The sequence below is a fragment of the Equus przewalskii genome, chromosome 10 (assembly GCF_037783145.1).
Source record: "Equus przewalskii isolate Varuska chromosome 10, EquPr2, whole genome shotgun sequence".
Classification (NCBI taxonomy): Eukaryota; Metazoa; Chordata; class Mammalia; order Perissodactyla; family Equidae; genus Equus; species Equus przewalskii.
In genome coordinates this window covers 11,164,611-11,181,659 of record NC_091840.1, presented here as the reverse complement: position 1 = coordinate 11,181,659, position 17,049 = coordinate 11,164,611, and the positions used below count along the sequence as shown (strand labels likewise).

The 17,049-nt window shown below is 38.0% G+C and overlaps 1 long non-coding RNA gene across 1 annotated transcript; it reads right to left on the bottom strand.

Annotated features, from left to right (window-relative positions):
- Nucleotides 1-3,574: 3,574 nt before the first annotated feature.
- On the bottom strand, nucleotides 3,575-8,455 carry LOC139074182 (uncharacterized). Its single transcript, XR_011523720.1, has 3 exons — nucleotides 8,226-8,455; nucleotides 7,029-7,133; nucleotides 3,575-3,716 (listed from the first exon to the last, which is right to left on the bottom strand). It is a non-coding gene; the product is annotated as an uncharacterized lncRNA (long non-coding RNA).
- Between the last annotated feature and the right edge of the window lie 8,594 nt (nucleotides 8,456-17,049).

Sequence of the window (17,049 nt, the reverse complement as noted above, 5' to 3'; positions counted from 1 at the left end):
TGTAAATTCATCACAAGAGTGTAGGATCTCCTATGTAATAAGATTGAGATAGAGGAAAACGTCACTTTAACAAGATATTCCCTTCTGCTTCCTGAAAGGTATGTTGATACCTGGTAAGAAGACGTAGGGACAGGAACAAAGGCAGATACAAATAAAATACAAATAAAATGCTATCAATATTACATAATTTTTTATTATTTCATGTTAGAAACCAAAAGCTACAAAATGAAGTGTTGTAGTTTAAGAATCAGACCTTATAGGACCTTTTAATCAGATCTTATGAGAATCTTATGAGAACTGTCAAAACAGTGGCCCATAAGTTACAGTATAACACTAGTTTTTTTTTTCTTTGAGGAAGGTTAGCCCTGAGCTAACTGCTACCAATCCTCCTCTTTTCTCTGAGGAAGACTGGCTCTGAGCTAACATCCATGCTCATCTTCCTCTACTTTATATGTGGGATGCCTACCACAGCATGGCTTGCCAAGTGGTGCCGTGTCCATGCCCGGGATCCAAATTGGTGAGCCCCAGGCCGCCAAAGTGGAACGTGTGCACTTAACCACTCTGCCACCGGGCGGGTCCCTATAACACTAGTTTAAAGGAATATAATTACGAAAAATCAAAAGGCCCCTAAGGGTCCCAGTTATTGCTGTGAGTTCTTTTACAACAACTGATAAACATCTATGCTGTCAGATCAAATTCATTAGTGGCTCAAATATAGCATTTTATTGCTGTTTTTCCTCTGAAACCTACTTACTTCTCCCCATTCTTTTTTTCTATTGGACTATTTTGGAGAATATAAAGTACATGAGACATTTGCAAGCAAGAAGGTGATTAAAATACAAACCACTGAAATGACGATGCAGTGGCATTCATGCTGATGTGGAGAGACCAAAAACTAAAAATCCCAATGGTCTTGCCTGATTGCACTGGAAAATTAAAACCAAACCCTAGATATTTGGGAACGGTTTGATTAGAGACAGGTGAAAGAGTTTGGTTATTCTAGAATGCTCTGTGGCTTTAACCTTGAGTCTCTGATAGCCTGTGCATGTTCAGACAGAGCATATTTCAGAACTCTGTAAGGGCCAAGTCTGTGCTTCATCCAAGCAGAGACATGGCTTCAGACTTTGGGAATGAAGGAGTGTAAGGTCATACAGTGTGCTCTCCAAGTGCAAAGATGCTAATTTGATTATGAATTCCTGACAATTCCATGGATTCACTTCATTTTCCTTAGCCACAAGACAGAGATAATTAAAATGATTAGCCTTTGATTATGTTTGGGTCATCTATCTCTCCCTTTCTGCTGTCTTTAAAGGGAGTGATCTTCATCTAGTTTCTCAGCTGACTTTTATGCAATACAATTTTCCTTAGTTTGTACAATACGTTTAAAACACTTCGCACATGGAAACAGCAGTTGGATTGGTGGTTACCAGAGGGAAAGGAGGCAGGGAGGAGGGCTCGCGGGGTGATTAGGCAAGTGCATGTTGTGATGGATGGTAATTACTCCTTGGGTGGTGAACATGATGTAATCTACACAGAAATCGAAGCATATAATGATGTACACCTGAAATTTATATAATGTTATAAACCAATGTTACCACAATAAACAAAAATTTTAAAAAACACTTTAAGATATAACATACTTTAAAATTTTATTTACTTGCATGAGTTTTTGGATACAAGCTCCCTATTCTACAATATCCCCTTTCTATCAAAATAAAATGAAGTTTGAAGTCCTTAGAAAGCATATGAACTTTGTTTTTATGGCAATGAGACAGAGAAAAGCCATGGGGTCTTTGAAAGTGACACAAAATTTCAATGCATATAGGCAGAGTGAGAAACAGAGTTTGCAAACCATGTGCACTGAGGTCTCAGAATTCCCTTGAGATTTATTGCAAAGTGTTTGGTTATTACTTTCTTGGCTATTTCTGATTCTTTCATAATCATCCACATGTTTTTTTGGGTTAGCTACATGAAAACAACAATAGGTTCTTTCTCCCACTTTAGCAAAGATCATCTTCTTGATACTCAAGAAACTGATATCCTTCAACTTATTTTAATTCTGACTAACAACCAACTATTTTCGGAATAAAATAGTCAATGATAGAAAGATGATGTTCATTTTAACACTTCACAGGAGAAAAATGGTAAGAAGTTTGCTGAAAGGAAAATTGTGGAAATTTAGTGCTGATATCTTTTTTAGGGGGATAGATTTTCCCCCATGGAATGTATCAGTATGTGACCTGAGATGTTTTTTGAGACCTTAGGGATCCTCAGGTTTTTACCTCTGATGATCTGATGATCCACTGATTTTCAAGTCAACCGATATTCAAAGAGTGCATGAACCCACTGAAGGAAAATATCCACAGTCTAGTTTTTCATCCCCCACCCATTTTCCTTGATTTGTTTATACTCTTGTGATTACTGTCATTTGATTGTCCAACTACTTCCCACTGATAACTATTCATGTTGCAATGATTATGAAGAGAACAGGAAAGTGAACACAATGTACTCAGTTCTGTCTACAATCAGGACTATAATCTTGCGGCCGCCTTTGGAGACTATAGCAGAAGAATAAGATGCGCTTTCTTCTAAGTTTGGCAGTCGGTAAATGTTTGGATGGGAAAATATGTTCAAATTTAACTGAGATCCACATTTCACATGTGTTTGCTAAATAAACTAAGTTGGAGAATGGGCAATTGACAGATGCAGGAAAAAATTTAACTTCACATTCAATTGCTATTTCACGTTGTTAATCAGACCTAAACACTATAATAATTAAAAAATTAAGCATATATAAGAATCATCCATTGCTATGTTAGAAATTTGAGAATATATTTGATCAGTCAATGGAAGTGATTAAGGTGTCTATTGAATAATAAGCAAAATCTTCATAATGATCTCTCAATTTAGTGACTAAAAGAAATAAGATGAAGAAGTTCATTTTATTTACTTATTTATCTATTATTATTATTATTTTGGTGAGGACGTTGGCCCTGAGCTAACATCTGTTGCCAATCTTCTTCTTTTTGCTTGAAGAAGATTGTCCCTGAGCTAACATCTGTGCCAATATTCCTCGATTTTGTATGTGAGATGCTGCCACAGCGTGGCTTGATGAGTGGTGTGTAGGTCAGTGCTGGCAAACCCAGGGCCACCGAAATGGAGTGTGCGAACTTAACCACTATGCCACCGAGCCGGTTCTCATTTTGTTTTTTAAGGAAGATTGATTTCATAGCTGGAGAGCTGTCTTTGTTTACGGTTTTGATGTGACGTTTCTAGGACACAGCCAGTAATACTATATTTTGATACTTTTTCTCACTTTTCCTTCTGAATGTCAGTTAATTTACTAATGTTTATAAGAAGCTGGGTTAACAGGAAAACAATAAAGGGTGGATGCCCTATATCCCACTGGGAAAACTGACATTGGATATATTCTGAGTCCTTTTCGTGTCTTGAACTGACATAAAAGTCTTTATTTAAGGGACTTTTTTTTTTTTACAATGTTTAAAACATGTTTATCGCTGATGTTAAGATGTGCTCATCTGTAGAAACATCAGAAGTCCCAGAGAGTCTTTGTTCGATTAAAGCAGATTGACATCAAGCTTCTGAAGTGAAAAATTGATTGTCCTGCCTGTGACATTTCCTTCACGCACTCTTTATGAAGTCAGTATTTCCAAGAAATACCTCTTGTGATCCTCAGTCTGCCCTCTCATCTGCTTCTGTCAGATAAATGTTACATAATAACCATGGTCAGAGACAATCCCATTCACCCCCAATGCCCAACCCATCTCTTAGGCATTTGTTCAAAGGAGTGATGCCTCAACTCGGAGATATCCAGGTCAGAAACAAGTTCATGGTATATTTTCCAAATCATTTCCAAATGTGTCCAGTCAGAGTGGGACAAAGGAGTGGTGAAGAGACATGCATGAGAATGTCTTATTTCTTTGGGAGAGTAGTGCCTAGAAATGTTTCCACTAAGATACTGGGCATTCCTCTAGGGATTTGTGGAATTACTTGCACTTTGTACACTTTCCTTGAAGTGGAAGAGAGAACAGTAGCCTGACTCTAGTATGTTCTGCCTGCAGATATCTTATCAAGGGAGTGAACCCAATTGACTTTGGAGGATTCTGCAATTCTAGAGGTAGGGACATGGAACGGACCTCTTCAAGCCTCTTTTGCAATTATATCAAAAGAACTTAAGAAGCTAGCTTAGTGCACTCAGCACTCTCATTTTCTAGTACATTTGAAAAATTTTTCCATTTTTAATTTTCTTCATTTACATGTAATAGTTTCAATCCAACATTTTTATAGTAGCTGCCTTATACAAGGACCCCCACCCAGGTTCTGCCATGTGGGTGAGTGTGCATCCAAGGTCAATCCCCTTGCTAATGGCTTAGAGTTGGCGGATAGTTAAGGCGGTAAGATCACTTGCATGTCTTCCTATGTGTAGTGTATCAATGCTCCCAAAGTTTCCATAAATGCAACTTAATACAGATTTTGGAGGGGAAAAAACAAGTCAATTTCTTCTCAGAGTGGTAATTTCCTTGAGTTTACTCAAAGTATAGCCCATTATGAGTCTTTGGATCTTGCAGGCAATCATGGTCCTTGGACAATTTAACAAAAAATAACCAATCCTATTAAAAGCACTGCATTAAGCTTTCACAAGAGTTTTCTTACACGGGAACACTTAAGAAATTCTGAAGCAATGTTAACGGGTTTGAGTATATTAGTAAAGACATTTTCTATTATTTAATTTATTTTAAAGTGGTTCAAGAACTGGACTGCTTTATGCCTGAAGAATCCCTCGGCCGTGAACACCGAAATAGCCACACAGCTCCTTTTTATCTGTTCCTACTTAAAACCAAGCTCTGAATCATTTGTGGGAATCTGAAATTTCTCTGGGAGTCCACCAATATCTAATTTCTGTATTCAGTTCTTATTTCATCTCATTTCCTTATTTTCCACACTTCCGAAGCTTCAGCAATCAAAATACCATACTTCTGAATCTGTTTATGTTTTCTTTTCATCTTCTTCAATGGCCGAGTGTGTATTTTCCCTTTAAGAGACTTTCACAAGATTTTTTCGATGCCTAGGAATTGCTGAGATTTTTTTGTTTGATGATGGCAGCCTGCCTGTTCTGTGCCATGGCTGCTGCTTGATATGGCAAAGTCTGGGCACTCTGGCTCACCATCAGAGAATTGTCATTCTATATTTTTCTCCTACTAACCTTTGAACATATGTGAAAAGGAAAATCAGTACATAGCTTTTTCTCTGCCTCATTCACTAATTAACTTCCTGCTCCTCGTGCATTGTAGACAAGTGGTCACAGAGAAATCTTGCTGCTACCAAGTTAATATTTTTTAGAAAATTTATAGAAAATACTTTTATAGAAATACTGATTTTTATCAACTCATTCTATCTCCAACCCTATTCTCTTCCCCTATAATATGAAACCACTTAGAATAGTAACTGGAACATATATTTAGATGTAACCAACATTATTGAATATCTATGGTCTTCTTGGGTGACTTTTTTACTGAATAAGTTATAGTGCTTGTTAGCTGAACCCCTATTTCTTATTTATTTTTATATGACCAAATGTCACTTCTTCTTTGAAATCCTGATCACTTGACTTATTAATTTCCATTTTTTTTGGTTTTAGGTCACTGAGACCTGTGGTCACATCTCTATTGGCCATTTACCGTGAGGTGTTGTAATTACTTATATGTATTTTTTATTTTCCTTAATGAATTATAAGGATTTGATTTTTTTTTTTTTTGAGGAAGATTAGCCCTGAGCTGATTGTTGCCAATCCTCCTCTTTTTCTGAGGAAGACTGGCCCTGAGCTAACATCTGTGCCCATCTTCCTCTACTTTATATGTGGGATGCCTACCACAGCATGGCATGCCAAGTGGTGCCATGTCCACACCCGGGATCTGAACCGATGAACCCTGGGCCACCAAAGCGGAATGTACACACTTAACCACTGTGCCACTGGGCTGGCCCTTGGTCTTATTATTTTTATATTCTTCTTCTCTCCCCAGTGGTATGGTAACAGCAGTTAGTATGTATTAAACAGCATCTATGAGGCAAGCCTCTATTCTTATATCAATGATCCCATTTAATCCTCACATGAACCCTAATAGGATGTTATTGTCCTTATTTCCTTAATGAAAAAATGGAAGCTTAGAGAGCTTAGGGAAATTTTCTGAGGTCACACTACTAGACAGGTGTAGAGCAAGGAATGGATTCAAGGACATTTGATGGCATGTCTTTGTCATTAACCCTTACATCATATCATCCACAGTAGATTCCCTGGCATAGATTGCACGAATCTAACTTCATATCCCTCAGATTTTTTCCTCATCTTATCGTTCGTTTATCTGTAGGTTTTGTGAAGAGAAGGCTGGTGCAGAGCATGCTTGGGCTTGCTTTGATGCACCTGGTCAGGACTATGAAAGCTGAAGGACTACTGGTCTCTGGCTTTCTGCCAAGAGCCTCAACTTCCCAGGAAGCTCCTGCAGTCAGCCACAGCCTTGCAAGTGCTATCACATAAAACTCTAGTGTGGAGTTAGTCCTTGGATTTCACACTTTCAGTTGCCTTTGAAGCCACTTTTTTTCTACATATATGTTAGTATGTCCTTTTATCAACTTTTGTTTCATGAAAAAAACATTTTTTTTTGAGGAAGATTAGCCCTGAGCTAACATCTGCTCATCCTCCTCTTTTTGCTGAGGAAGACTGGCCCTGAGCTCACATCCGTGCCCATCTTCCTTTACTTTATATGTGGGACACCTACCACAGCACGGCTTGCCAAGTGGTGCCATGTCTGCACCTGGATCCAAACTGGCAAACCCCGGGCTGCCAAAGTGGAACGTGTGCACTTAACCACTGTGCCACCAGGCCAGCCACTTAAAAAATATTTTTAACTCCTTTTTTTTTAGTAGAAAGGAGGAAATAGACATGAAGATGATAGCTGTGAGGAGAACCCATGTCTTCACTCCTCCTTCCACAGGTTACTCACCACACATACCTTGTGGAGGACTTTATTTTCTCTATGAGCTTCTGGAGGGCAGGGATCGTGTTTGGTCATGAAGTCCCTCCTAAGGCCACCTACAACAAGACTCCAAATCTGGTCCTAAATAAACCAGCAAATAAAGAAAGATTCACAGATTTGCTGAAAGTTAAAAAAAGAAAAAGTCGCGGTGAGGGTGGAGGTCTGGGTGCAGAATCGAACTGAGTCCGTAGCTCAGCTAGCCAAAATATTCTCCTTCTTTGCACTGAGGATCTGACTCTAGAAACAACTCAGTCTCTTTGAAGATATTACTTCTTTGTCATTACTGAGCTAGTCTCTTTGTGAGGAAATATATGGTATAAAATTCTTAATTTCTAGTTTATATTTCAGGTCATCTTCCCCTCATTCTCTTGCTACAGCACAGGAAGAGACTGGACAGTCATTCCTAGCATGACTCACTCTCTCATTCTCCATTTTTAATTCCTCACAAGTCCTGGCAATCTCCTTCCAAAGTTTGTCTCGAATACATTCACTTCTTCCCAACCCTGTTTCTGTCACACTGATTCAATATCTTTTACTGGACTGCTGGAAACTCTCTTAATTCTCTGACTTCTACTTCTGCTCTCCTCTAATTTATTCTGCACTCAATAGCTAGCTAAAGTGAACTGTTCTAAATGCAGTACTAATAATAACACTTTCTTGCTCTAAGTTCTTCAATAGTTTCTCATTACCATTGATAAAATCCAAAATCCCTTATGTGGCCTATGAGTTTCTACCTTGACCTTGACCTACCTTCACCTTCCCACTTCTTTATTCTCATTCTATCCCCATTGATCTCTGTGCCCAATACTCCTGGATTTCAGATTGTCAAGCTGTTCCTACTCTATGACCTTCAAACATGCCCCACACACAAAACCCCCAGCACTTCCACTACTCACTACTGAATTTTACTCTGGATCCTGGTCTAAATGCCTCTATTGCCAAGAGGTCTTCCCTGATGTCCAATGGAAATAAGGCTCTCTGTTACATTCTCTAATCCTATCTGAACTTAACCTAAGTACTTATAATTTGGAGTTATACCTTGTAGTGGATGCTGTCCAGATCCCCCCTTTAGGACCAAGGCACTCACTCCACCTGCTGGGAGTGTTGTCCAAGGATGGTTACTGTCATAGTCCCTCAGCAGGAACTTTCCTCAGTATAAGGAAGCTATCTTACCTCAGATTATGCTCCCTCCCTGTGGTTGCTCCATATCCAATGACTGGTTGATGTAGGGGTGCACAGGGTTGGTTCCCTTGCTCCGTGGGAATCACTCTGAAGAGCCCTCCAAATTCCACAACTTCCCATTGGGTTGGTGGAGATCTCTCTTGCATTGCATCCACAGTTGAAGTCTGCCTTCTCCCCAGTCCTACTCTCCTCACTTTCAAGAGCACTTCCTAATGAATCTGCTGCACACAAAACTGAAAATCTCAATGTTTATTTCCAAGGGAAGCTGACCTGTGATAGTTAGTACCAAAAGTTGCACTAGAAGTGATCCTAGAAAGAAGACTCTAAAATGGGATTTTGGAGCTAGATAATCTTTTGGCAGATAACTGTTAAAACTTTTATTGGTGGCAAACTGTGATGGGAAATCAGTAAAAGAGAATGTACTTGAATGAATCATTGATACAACTTGTATTAATCTCCAATGCATTATATCAAGTGAAAGAATCCAGTCTCAAAAAATTACCTGTGTAGATCATATTTCTATGGCATTCTGGAAAAAGCTAAAAAAGAGAACAGATTAATTTGCCAGGCGTTAGGCATTGGGTGGAGTTTGGATACAAAAGGACAGCACAGGGAGTTTTTTGGAGTTTTGGAATTGTTCTGTGTTTTGTTTGTGGTAATGGTTACAAGAATCTATGTGTGTGTAAAAACTCAGAACTATCCACAAAGTAGTGAATTCTACTGAATGTAAATTGAAAATAATGCTCTTGCATCCCAGGGGTAATGATAGAGATTAATGCCACTTCTAAAGACCTAACAGATGCAGGCATGATGATCCCCATCATATTTTCATTTATTTCACCCTCAGTCCTCCAAAAACTAGCCAGATCCTGGAGGATGACAGTGGAATAGCACAAACTCAATCAAGTAGTGCCCCAGCTCTAGCTGTGGTGCCAGATATGGTGTCTTTGTCAGAGCAGATTAACAAGGCCTCAGGTACGTAGTATGTGACTGTTGACTTAGTGAATGTAGTTTTTCCATCCCTCTCAGGAAGGACAACAAGAAGTAGCTGAAATTTGCATGGGAAAGAAAACAGTATATATTTATAGTCTTGCCTTGTCTCTCTCTTTCTCTATCTAAGTGATCTATATTTCCTACTAGTTCTGTTTCTCTGGAGAACCTTGAGTAATACACCTTCAGACTATATTATGGTGAGGGAAGGAAAATTAACGTGGCCTTGGGGCAAGATTATATATATATATATACACACGAGAGAGAGAGAGGGAGAAAGAAAGGGAATTGGTTCACACGATTGTGGAAGCTAAGTCCCACAGTCTGGCAACCGCAAGCTGAAGACCCAGGAAAGCTGGTGATGAAGTTTTTGTCTGCATCTGAAGGACTGAGGACCAGAGAAATTGATGGTGTAAGTCCTAGTCTGAGAGCAAGAGAATACTGATGTCCCAGCTCAGTGTTCAGGCAGAAAGATGGCATTCTCCCTTCTGCTTTTTTGTTCTGTTCAGGCTCTCAGTGCATTGGTTGAGGTCCACTCACACTGGGGAAGGTCATCTGTTTTATTCAGTCTACCAATTCAAATGCTAATCTTATCGAGAAACACCCTCACAGATGAATCCAGAAATAATGTTCAACCAAATATCTGGACGTTACATGGCCCTGTCAAGTTAACATACAAAACTAAGCACCACAGGAGGGATGAGGATCACCTGGGTATTTTGCAGAGCATCACACTGGTCCACTCTCTGGGTGACATTGTGTCATTGGACTGAATGACTAGGAAGTGGAAAATCTATTGGAGGTCTTGGTGAGATCCGTGCACTCGAGAGAGTGGTAGATAGACCTGTGAAGTTCAGGAGCCCATCATATCATTAAAGTTTTTAGGAGTCCAGGAATGTGGGCATGCCAGGACAACCACACCTAAGTAATTGCACAACCAACGGTAAGGGGAAAGGACACCCCCAGGCAGGCCTGCTTGGGTTCTGGAGGCCACAAATTTGTAGAGTATTAGACTTCTGTTTTTCTTCCTGTGTGTTTCAAAAATAGACTTTGCCCTTCACTGCCTAAAAAATAATAAAATAAAATAATACTACTAATAAAAAATAGCATTTTATTCCAGGGTTTCCAATATATCCTGCTTTTGTTGGTGGTCAGCATTAGGAAGTGATTCTCTATTTTCCTCAGCCTAGTCATCCTCAGAGGATATTGGCAATAGGCCATTGTAACCATAGGGAAAATAAGACGTATGATAAAGCTAAGAGCTAAAAATATAATTCATTTCCTATCAGCTTGTTCTATGCAATGTTTTTCATCTGGGGCTACCCTTCACATGATCACTTGGTCACATGAACTAGTCTGGTCTCACAAACGCCAAGGGAATTTCCAAAACACTTTACTATAGTAAATGGAATTGTAATTCTTTAACATAAAAAAATTAATCATGTTTGAGAAGTTATACTAGGTATTTTCTACTGCTATTTGGGGCAACTGTAGGGCTACTACTGTGTTTACCTCTCAAGCTTTATGAATTATGTTCTTGCTGAGTTCATGGGTTCTTCTAAAGGTCTGATTATAGCTACTTCCTCATAATATGTTCATAAACACATTTGTCCCAATTTTGCATGCAATTTTAGGGAATTAGTAGAACTCCTAAAGACCTTGGGGTCCTTGGATTCCCATTGTTAGGAAACTGCCTTGGAGATGCTACCATTGGGAGCTCTGCATTTATTATACTGAGCTGCTAAGCAATTTTTATACATTCAAAATCGGTGTTCATCCTGCATTAATTATAATTTCAGTGGGGCAAATAAGCGACACTAATAATGTGAGCTATTGGGGCCAGCCTGGTGGCACAGCGGTTAAGTTCACACGTTCCGCCTCTCGGCAGCCTGGGGTTCACCAGTTCCGATCCTGGGTGCGGACGTGGCACCGCTTGTGAAGCCATGCTGTGGTAGGCATCCCACATATAAAGTAGAGGAAGATGGGCATGGATGTTAGCTCAGGGCCAGTCTTCCTCAGCAAAACGAGGAGGATTGGCAGTAGTTAGCTCAGGGCTGATCTTCCTCAAAAAAAAATAATAATAATGTGAGCTATTGCTTAGGCTTCTAGTTATTTCCATGGCTATAGGTTCAAATCAATATTTATTGTGTTTTGGCTTCATAAATATACCTGACGCATATGCTCATTTAAAAATAAGCCTCTCCTGAAATTATGCTATAGTGAAATTACCAATCATGATATTTAAGATAATGGCCAACAAGTAATGAGTACTTGTTTTATGTAAGCATGTGCTCAATGCTTTGCGGCCTTGTCTTAATGCAGTTTTACAATAATTACCCACATTTTACAGATGAGAAAACAGAGGCTTAGGGAGGTGAAGGAACTTGACCAAAACCCTCTATCTAGTAAGGGACAAGGGTGGGATTTCACCTCAAGTCTTTCCAACTCCTAAAGCCTTGTATTTAATTGCTATGGTATAAGACTCCTTAGTAGAAAAAAAAGGTAAACTTAAAAAAAAGTCTTATTCATTGTTTTATGTTATTTCTTTATACACACAAGAGGATTATCTTCATAAAGTGTTAAATGCTATTGATTATTGAACTGTTATTTAATGTTATTGAACTATAACATATGTTATCAGATACAAAATACAGCAATATGCACAATTAGATGTACCCATTTTAAATGTTTAGTTCAACTTGGCAAGTGTATTCACCTGTGTAACCACCATCCAAATCAAGATACAGAACATTTCTGTCACCCAAATAGTTTCCTTGTTCCTCTTTGCAATCAGTCCTCCATCCTATAACCAAGGCGACCACCGATTTGATTTATGTAACTATAGATTAGTTTTGCCTGTTCTAGAACATCATATAAGATCATAGAATTATATAGTATTTTCTCTTTTGTATGAGCTTCTTTTGCTCAGCATATTTTTGAGCTTCATCTAATACATTCACATACCAGTAGCTTGTTCCTTTTTAAGGCTGACTAGTACTCCATTGTATGAATATCCACAATTTGCCATCCGTTGACCTGTGGAGGGACGTTTGAATTGTTTCCAGATTTTTGACTATTATGCTTAAAGCTGCTTAAACACTGATCTAAAAGTCTTTATGTAGACGTATGTTTTCATTTCTCTAGGAATGAAAGTACCTGGTCATCTGGTAAATGTATTGACATACATCTTTATAAGAACTTGCCAAACTGTTTTCCACAGCGGTTTTACCATTTTACACTCCTCCAGCAATTTATGAGAGTTTGGGTTGCTTCATACTCTTGCCAATATTCAGTATTGTAAGTTTAGCAATTCTAAGTGTGCAAATTATCACTCTTGTTTTCATTTGTATTTAAATTAATGATGGCTAATGATATTGAAAATGTGCCTATTGGCTATTCTTAAATCTTCTTTTGTAAATTATCTGTTCAAACTTTTGAGCCTATTTTTTATTGGGTCATTTATCATTTTACTGTAGAGTATTAATATATATATTCTGGATACAAATCCTTTGAAGATTATCTATCTGTCTATCTGTCTATCTATGTATCTATCTATCTATCTATCTTTCTATCATCATCTATCTATCCTATTGTTATATTAAATATTTTACCAGTCTCTGTCTTGCCATTTCATTTTTCTTCACAGTGTCTTTTGAAGACTGAAAGTTTTAAATTGTTATTAAGTCCTATTGACATATATTTTTTCCTTTATAGTTTATATATTTTGTGTCCTATCTAAGAAATCTTTGCTTACCCCAAGGCTGCAAAGATTTTTCTGCTGTGTCTTATTCCAGAAGTTATATAATACTACTTTGTAATATGTCATGACTTTATACGGAATTTGGTGCATGTCTAATTTAGCCCTACTTGTAAGGCATGGTTTTTCATAAATCTCTGTTGGATATGTTAAGTGATCAACAAGTACCCTTTACATTTATTGGTCAGAGCCAAAACATTTCCCACTGGGTGAGTTTAAGTAGTAATATTCTTTTTCAAGTGCCTGTTCTTTATCTGATCTTATAGAGTCTCACCCTGTATATGTGCAGCTTAGAGTTTAGTCAAAGACTATGCAGATTTCTGGAGCTATTTCTCTGAAATCTCAGGGTCAGCTCCACAAACTCTAGCCTTTACTTTCCGGTGCTCTGATCTCTCTCTCTCTCTCCACCTCCTTCTCTCTCTCTTTGCAACTGAGTGAGAATGCCGTGCTCGTCCAGGGTACCCTCTCCACGGGCTGGCTTTCATAAGGCCTTCTAGATAGAAAGCCAAGGTAGGCGATCAGAGAAACCACCTCGTTAATTTCTCTTCTCATGGGGATAATATTATTCTGTGCCAGTTTCCCAAAGTCTGAAAACCATTTGTAAAATATATTTGTCCTATTTTCTAGTTTTCTATGATGGAGGGGTAGTCCAATGTCAGTTATTCCATTATAGATGAAAATAGGTGTATAAGATAGAGTTTTAAAATGGACCTTTTAAGTATTTCAGCTTGTTTCAATGATTTCTTTTCTTCTTTTAGGGAAAATTTGAAGAGTAGGAAAATAATTTTCTGAATTAAATATTTAAAATAAACAGTATTTTAAACATACATGTTAATTATTGGGTAGCTGATGCTGTCATCATTTTATTGTTTTTTACAACAGCATCAAAGTAAAATTGCTTTTTATAGGGTTAGTAGCATTGTTTGTTTTAATTGAGAATATAGAATTCCAGAGAGCAGAGGTGATTTGGCAAAGCTAATGCAATTAAATTTCATTCCACAGAAGCATTAATAGCTAACAGTCATTGTGTTTACTATCTGTGTTACGAGTACTTCTTTCTCATTTAATTCTCCCACAACTCTATAGACTGTATTACTTGCCCCATTTTATGGATGAAGAAACTAAGCCTTGCAGAAATTTTTAAATTTCCCCCACTTGCACAACTAGAAGGAGGCAAAGCCTGGAATTTTACACTGGAGTATATGAATAAGACATTTGGTTTAAAATTAATTCAGTCTGAACTTGTTTTCCCAGAAAGTCCTGACGTGGCCTGTTGAGCATGCATTGTACATCTGCTTTAAACATTTACAATGTCCCAAAGCCAAGAATGATGCCCTTAAAGATAGGGATGTTTCCTCCCCCATATCAGCATTTCTTTAAGGATAAGCATTTCTTCTCAGAAACTAAGGGTTAATTACTGACCTGCTTTAACTCATCTCATGACCACTGACCTGCTGACCACTGACTTGCTGTGCTCCCCTTGTGACTACTGACCTGCTGTGCTGGCAAGGCATCTTGTGATTGTAGTAAAAGAGATATTCCTGTCACGTCATGTATGTTCTTTGCTCCAAGACAGCGGATAACCACTCTGTATACCCTGCTTCATTGGTGTGCTTCCTTCCCTGGTGAAGGGAGTTTCTCCCAGGCTATAGTCCTCAAACTGGCTCATATAATAAACTCACCTCAATTTTGATTTATAGGTCAATTATGGATTATTTGTGTTGACACTTGTCTAGTCTGATTCCAGAGCCTGATTTCTGAACCACTATTGTAACTTCTTTCCTTATTGAATGCCCAATATATGCTTGGCCCAAGGTAAAGATGAATGAGATTTGATGTGGCTTCTATCATCAATGAGTTCATATTAGGGACAAGGAGACAGATATGTAAATAAATTACTACAAACATGAGAAGCACAAGAATAGAGTACGTGTGTGTGTGGCAAGGGTGGGGAAGAGGAGGGGTCTTCCAGAGAAAGGGAACAAGATGTACAAAGATATAAAAATGAATAAGGAATAAAACGGTACATGGAGGATGGAAGGAGATGATTCCAGAGAGGTGGAGAGGGGGTCCAATAATCTACTGAACATCCCTACCAAGTGGAATAACCTCTACTAGGCCTTGTTGGAGATGAAGAGAGCAGGATTTCTGCCATCAAAAGATATTCAACCTACTAGGGGAAAGAAAGAGCACACAAATAGACATGCAAAAAATATTTTTACCATTGGACAAATAAATTGGTATGGGAGCCTGGGTGAGCAAATATTCATCCAGTTTAGGGACTCACATAAAGATCCCTGAGGAAATTACCCCTAAATTGAGCACAGAATAAGCAGCTGGTCTATTGTACATTAAAGTTTTAGAACCTCTAGTTTCTCTTTTGGCCCTACCAACTGTACTGTATTATGATCTACGGAAAACAAAGCACTTGCATTTATCATATTTGGTTTGAGGGGATCTGGCTTCTTAACCTTGTTGTGAGTTGTCCAAGGCTGGATGTGTTATGTTTCCTAAACTATTTTAAAAGTGGTTGGTGTTATGTAAGCTGAGATTTTTGAATCATTTAAGGCAACTTGAAAATGCTTCTGCATATTTGTAAAAAAGAGTCCATTCCTAGACATCGTGTTTATTTCTCAAGTGGTGGCACTATTTTTAAAAATAGGGGACTTCAAAACCTTCAGCCACATTTTTCAGCCATTACACAATGTGTTTCTCCGCATATGCAAAACAATGACAGAGAAATCATCGAGCTTGTGGGGAGAAACAGCAGCTCAACTTAAAAGTTTATTAACAAATATTATGATTTGTTATTTAACAGTTGGCTTCATTTGGCATTTGGAGATTTTCTCAAATGTAAGCGTGTGTAGTGTATTAAGATTTATTTACATATTAAGCAAACATCTTTGGTTGAAATGTGTCTGGCATATTTAACTGAATCAAAAATAAAGAGTCAATACATCTGGGAGATTGATCAAATTTTGTGAAATAGTTACAAACATGCAAAACATTTTGTTGATTCTTCAGAATTTTCTGTGCCTATTCCTGTCTGTAATTTTTTAAAATCAGAAACATCCAAAATAATTACTCAGATATTTTTTCTTTTTCTTATGATTCAGCATGGATCATACTTGTAATATTTCAGTATACTGTTGAAACCTCACTGGGCCAGTGTTAACCTTTCTCTCCTTCCACTATATTTTGATTAGTTTGCATGTCAACATATTTTTTTCACGTGTATCATTTGTTCCCTTCTCCTATCAAGCATAGAGACTTCCAGATGCTTATCTAATAGAAGGATGAGTTGCTGAATGCACAGTTTGTAATGTAATGAATGTAGGATGAGCTTGGGAGGTGAAATCAACACCTTTTGATTGCAAGATAAGATTTGAAGCTTCTGCAGAATTTAAGATTAGTAGAGGTTCTAAAAATAATGAAGGAACTTAGACATACTGAAAACTGTTGTTGAATTTTCAGTACTTTATAAGCATTTACACATATATGCATTTGTACACTTTTGTTAGAGATTTCTCCAATTCTCTATTTATTTGTGATTGGATGTAAAGAAATTTATTGATATATGTTATGGCATAGTGTATCAAATAGTTAAAGGAATACATTGGTGTCTTTGGGGACATGAACTTTACTTTTCGGGAATGGTGGAGAATAAGGGTTATATTAGTGATAGGAATTAGGGTCACAGCCTCCTTGATTGGAGGTCAAGTGCAATTGAAGATGAGTGTTTATTGGAGGCTTTTTCTCTGAAACAAACAGAAAACTTTAATGTTAGTATAGTTCAAGAACTGAAAAGAGAACTTGGAAAGGACTGGGGGCATATATCTCCACAGCCCTTTATGGAAGAGACTACTTTTTAATGGTGGAACCACTGGTTGTGTGAGTAGGCCTATTTCTGCAGACTCCTTCCCATTTCTTACTCAACAGGCAGCTTGATCTTCATTTGATTTCCTGAGTAGATGTCTCTACTAAGAAGAGAATGTGTCCAACAGCCAATATGAATATCTGTCTGCTTGGCAGTCAGAGCCTCATAAATTATGCTGTTGGTTCTTTGAC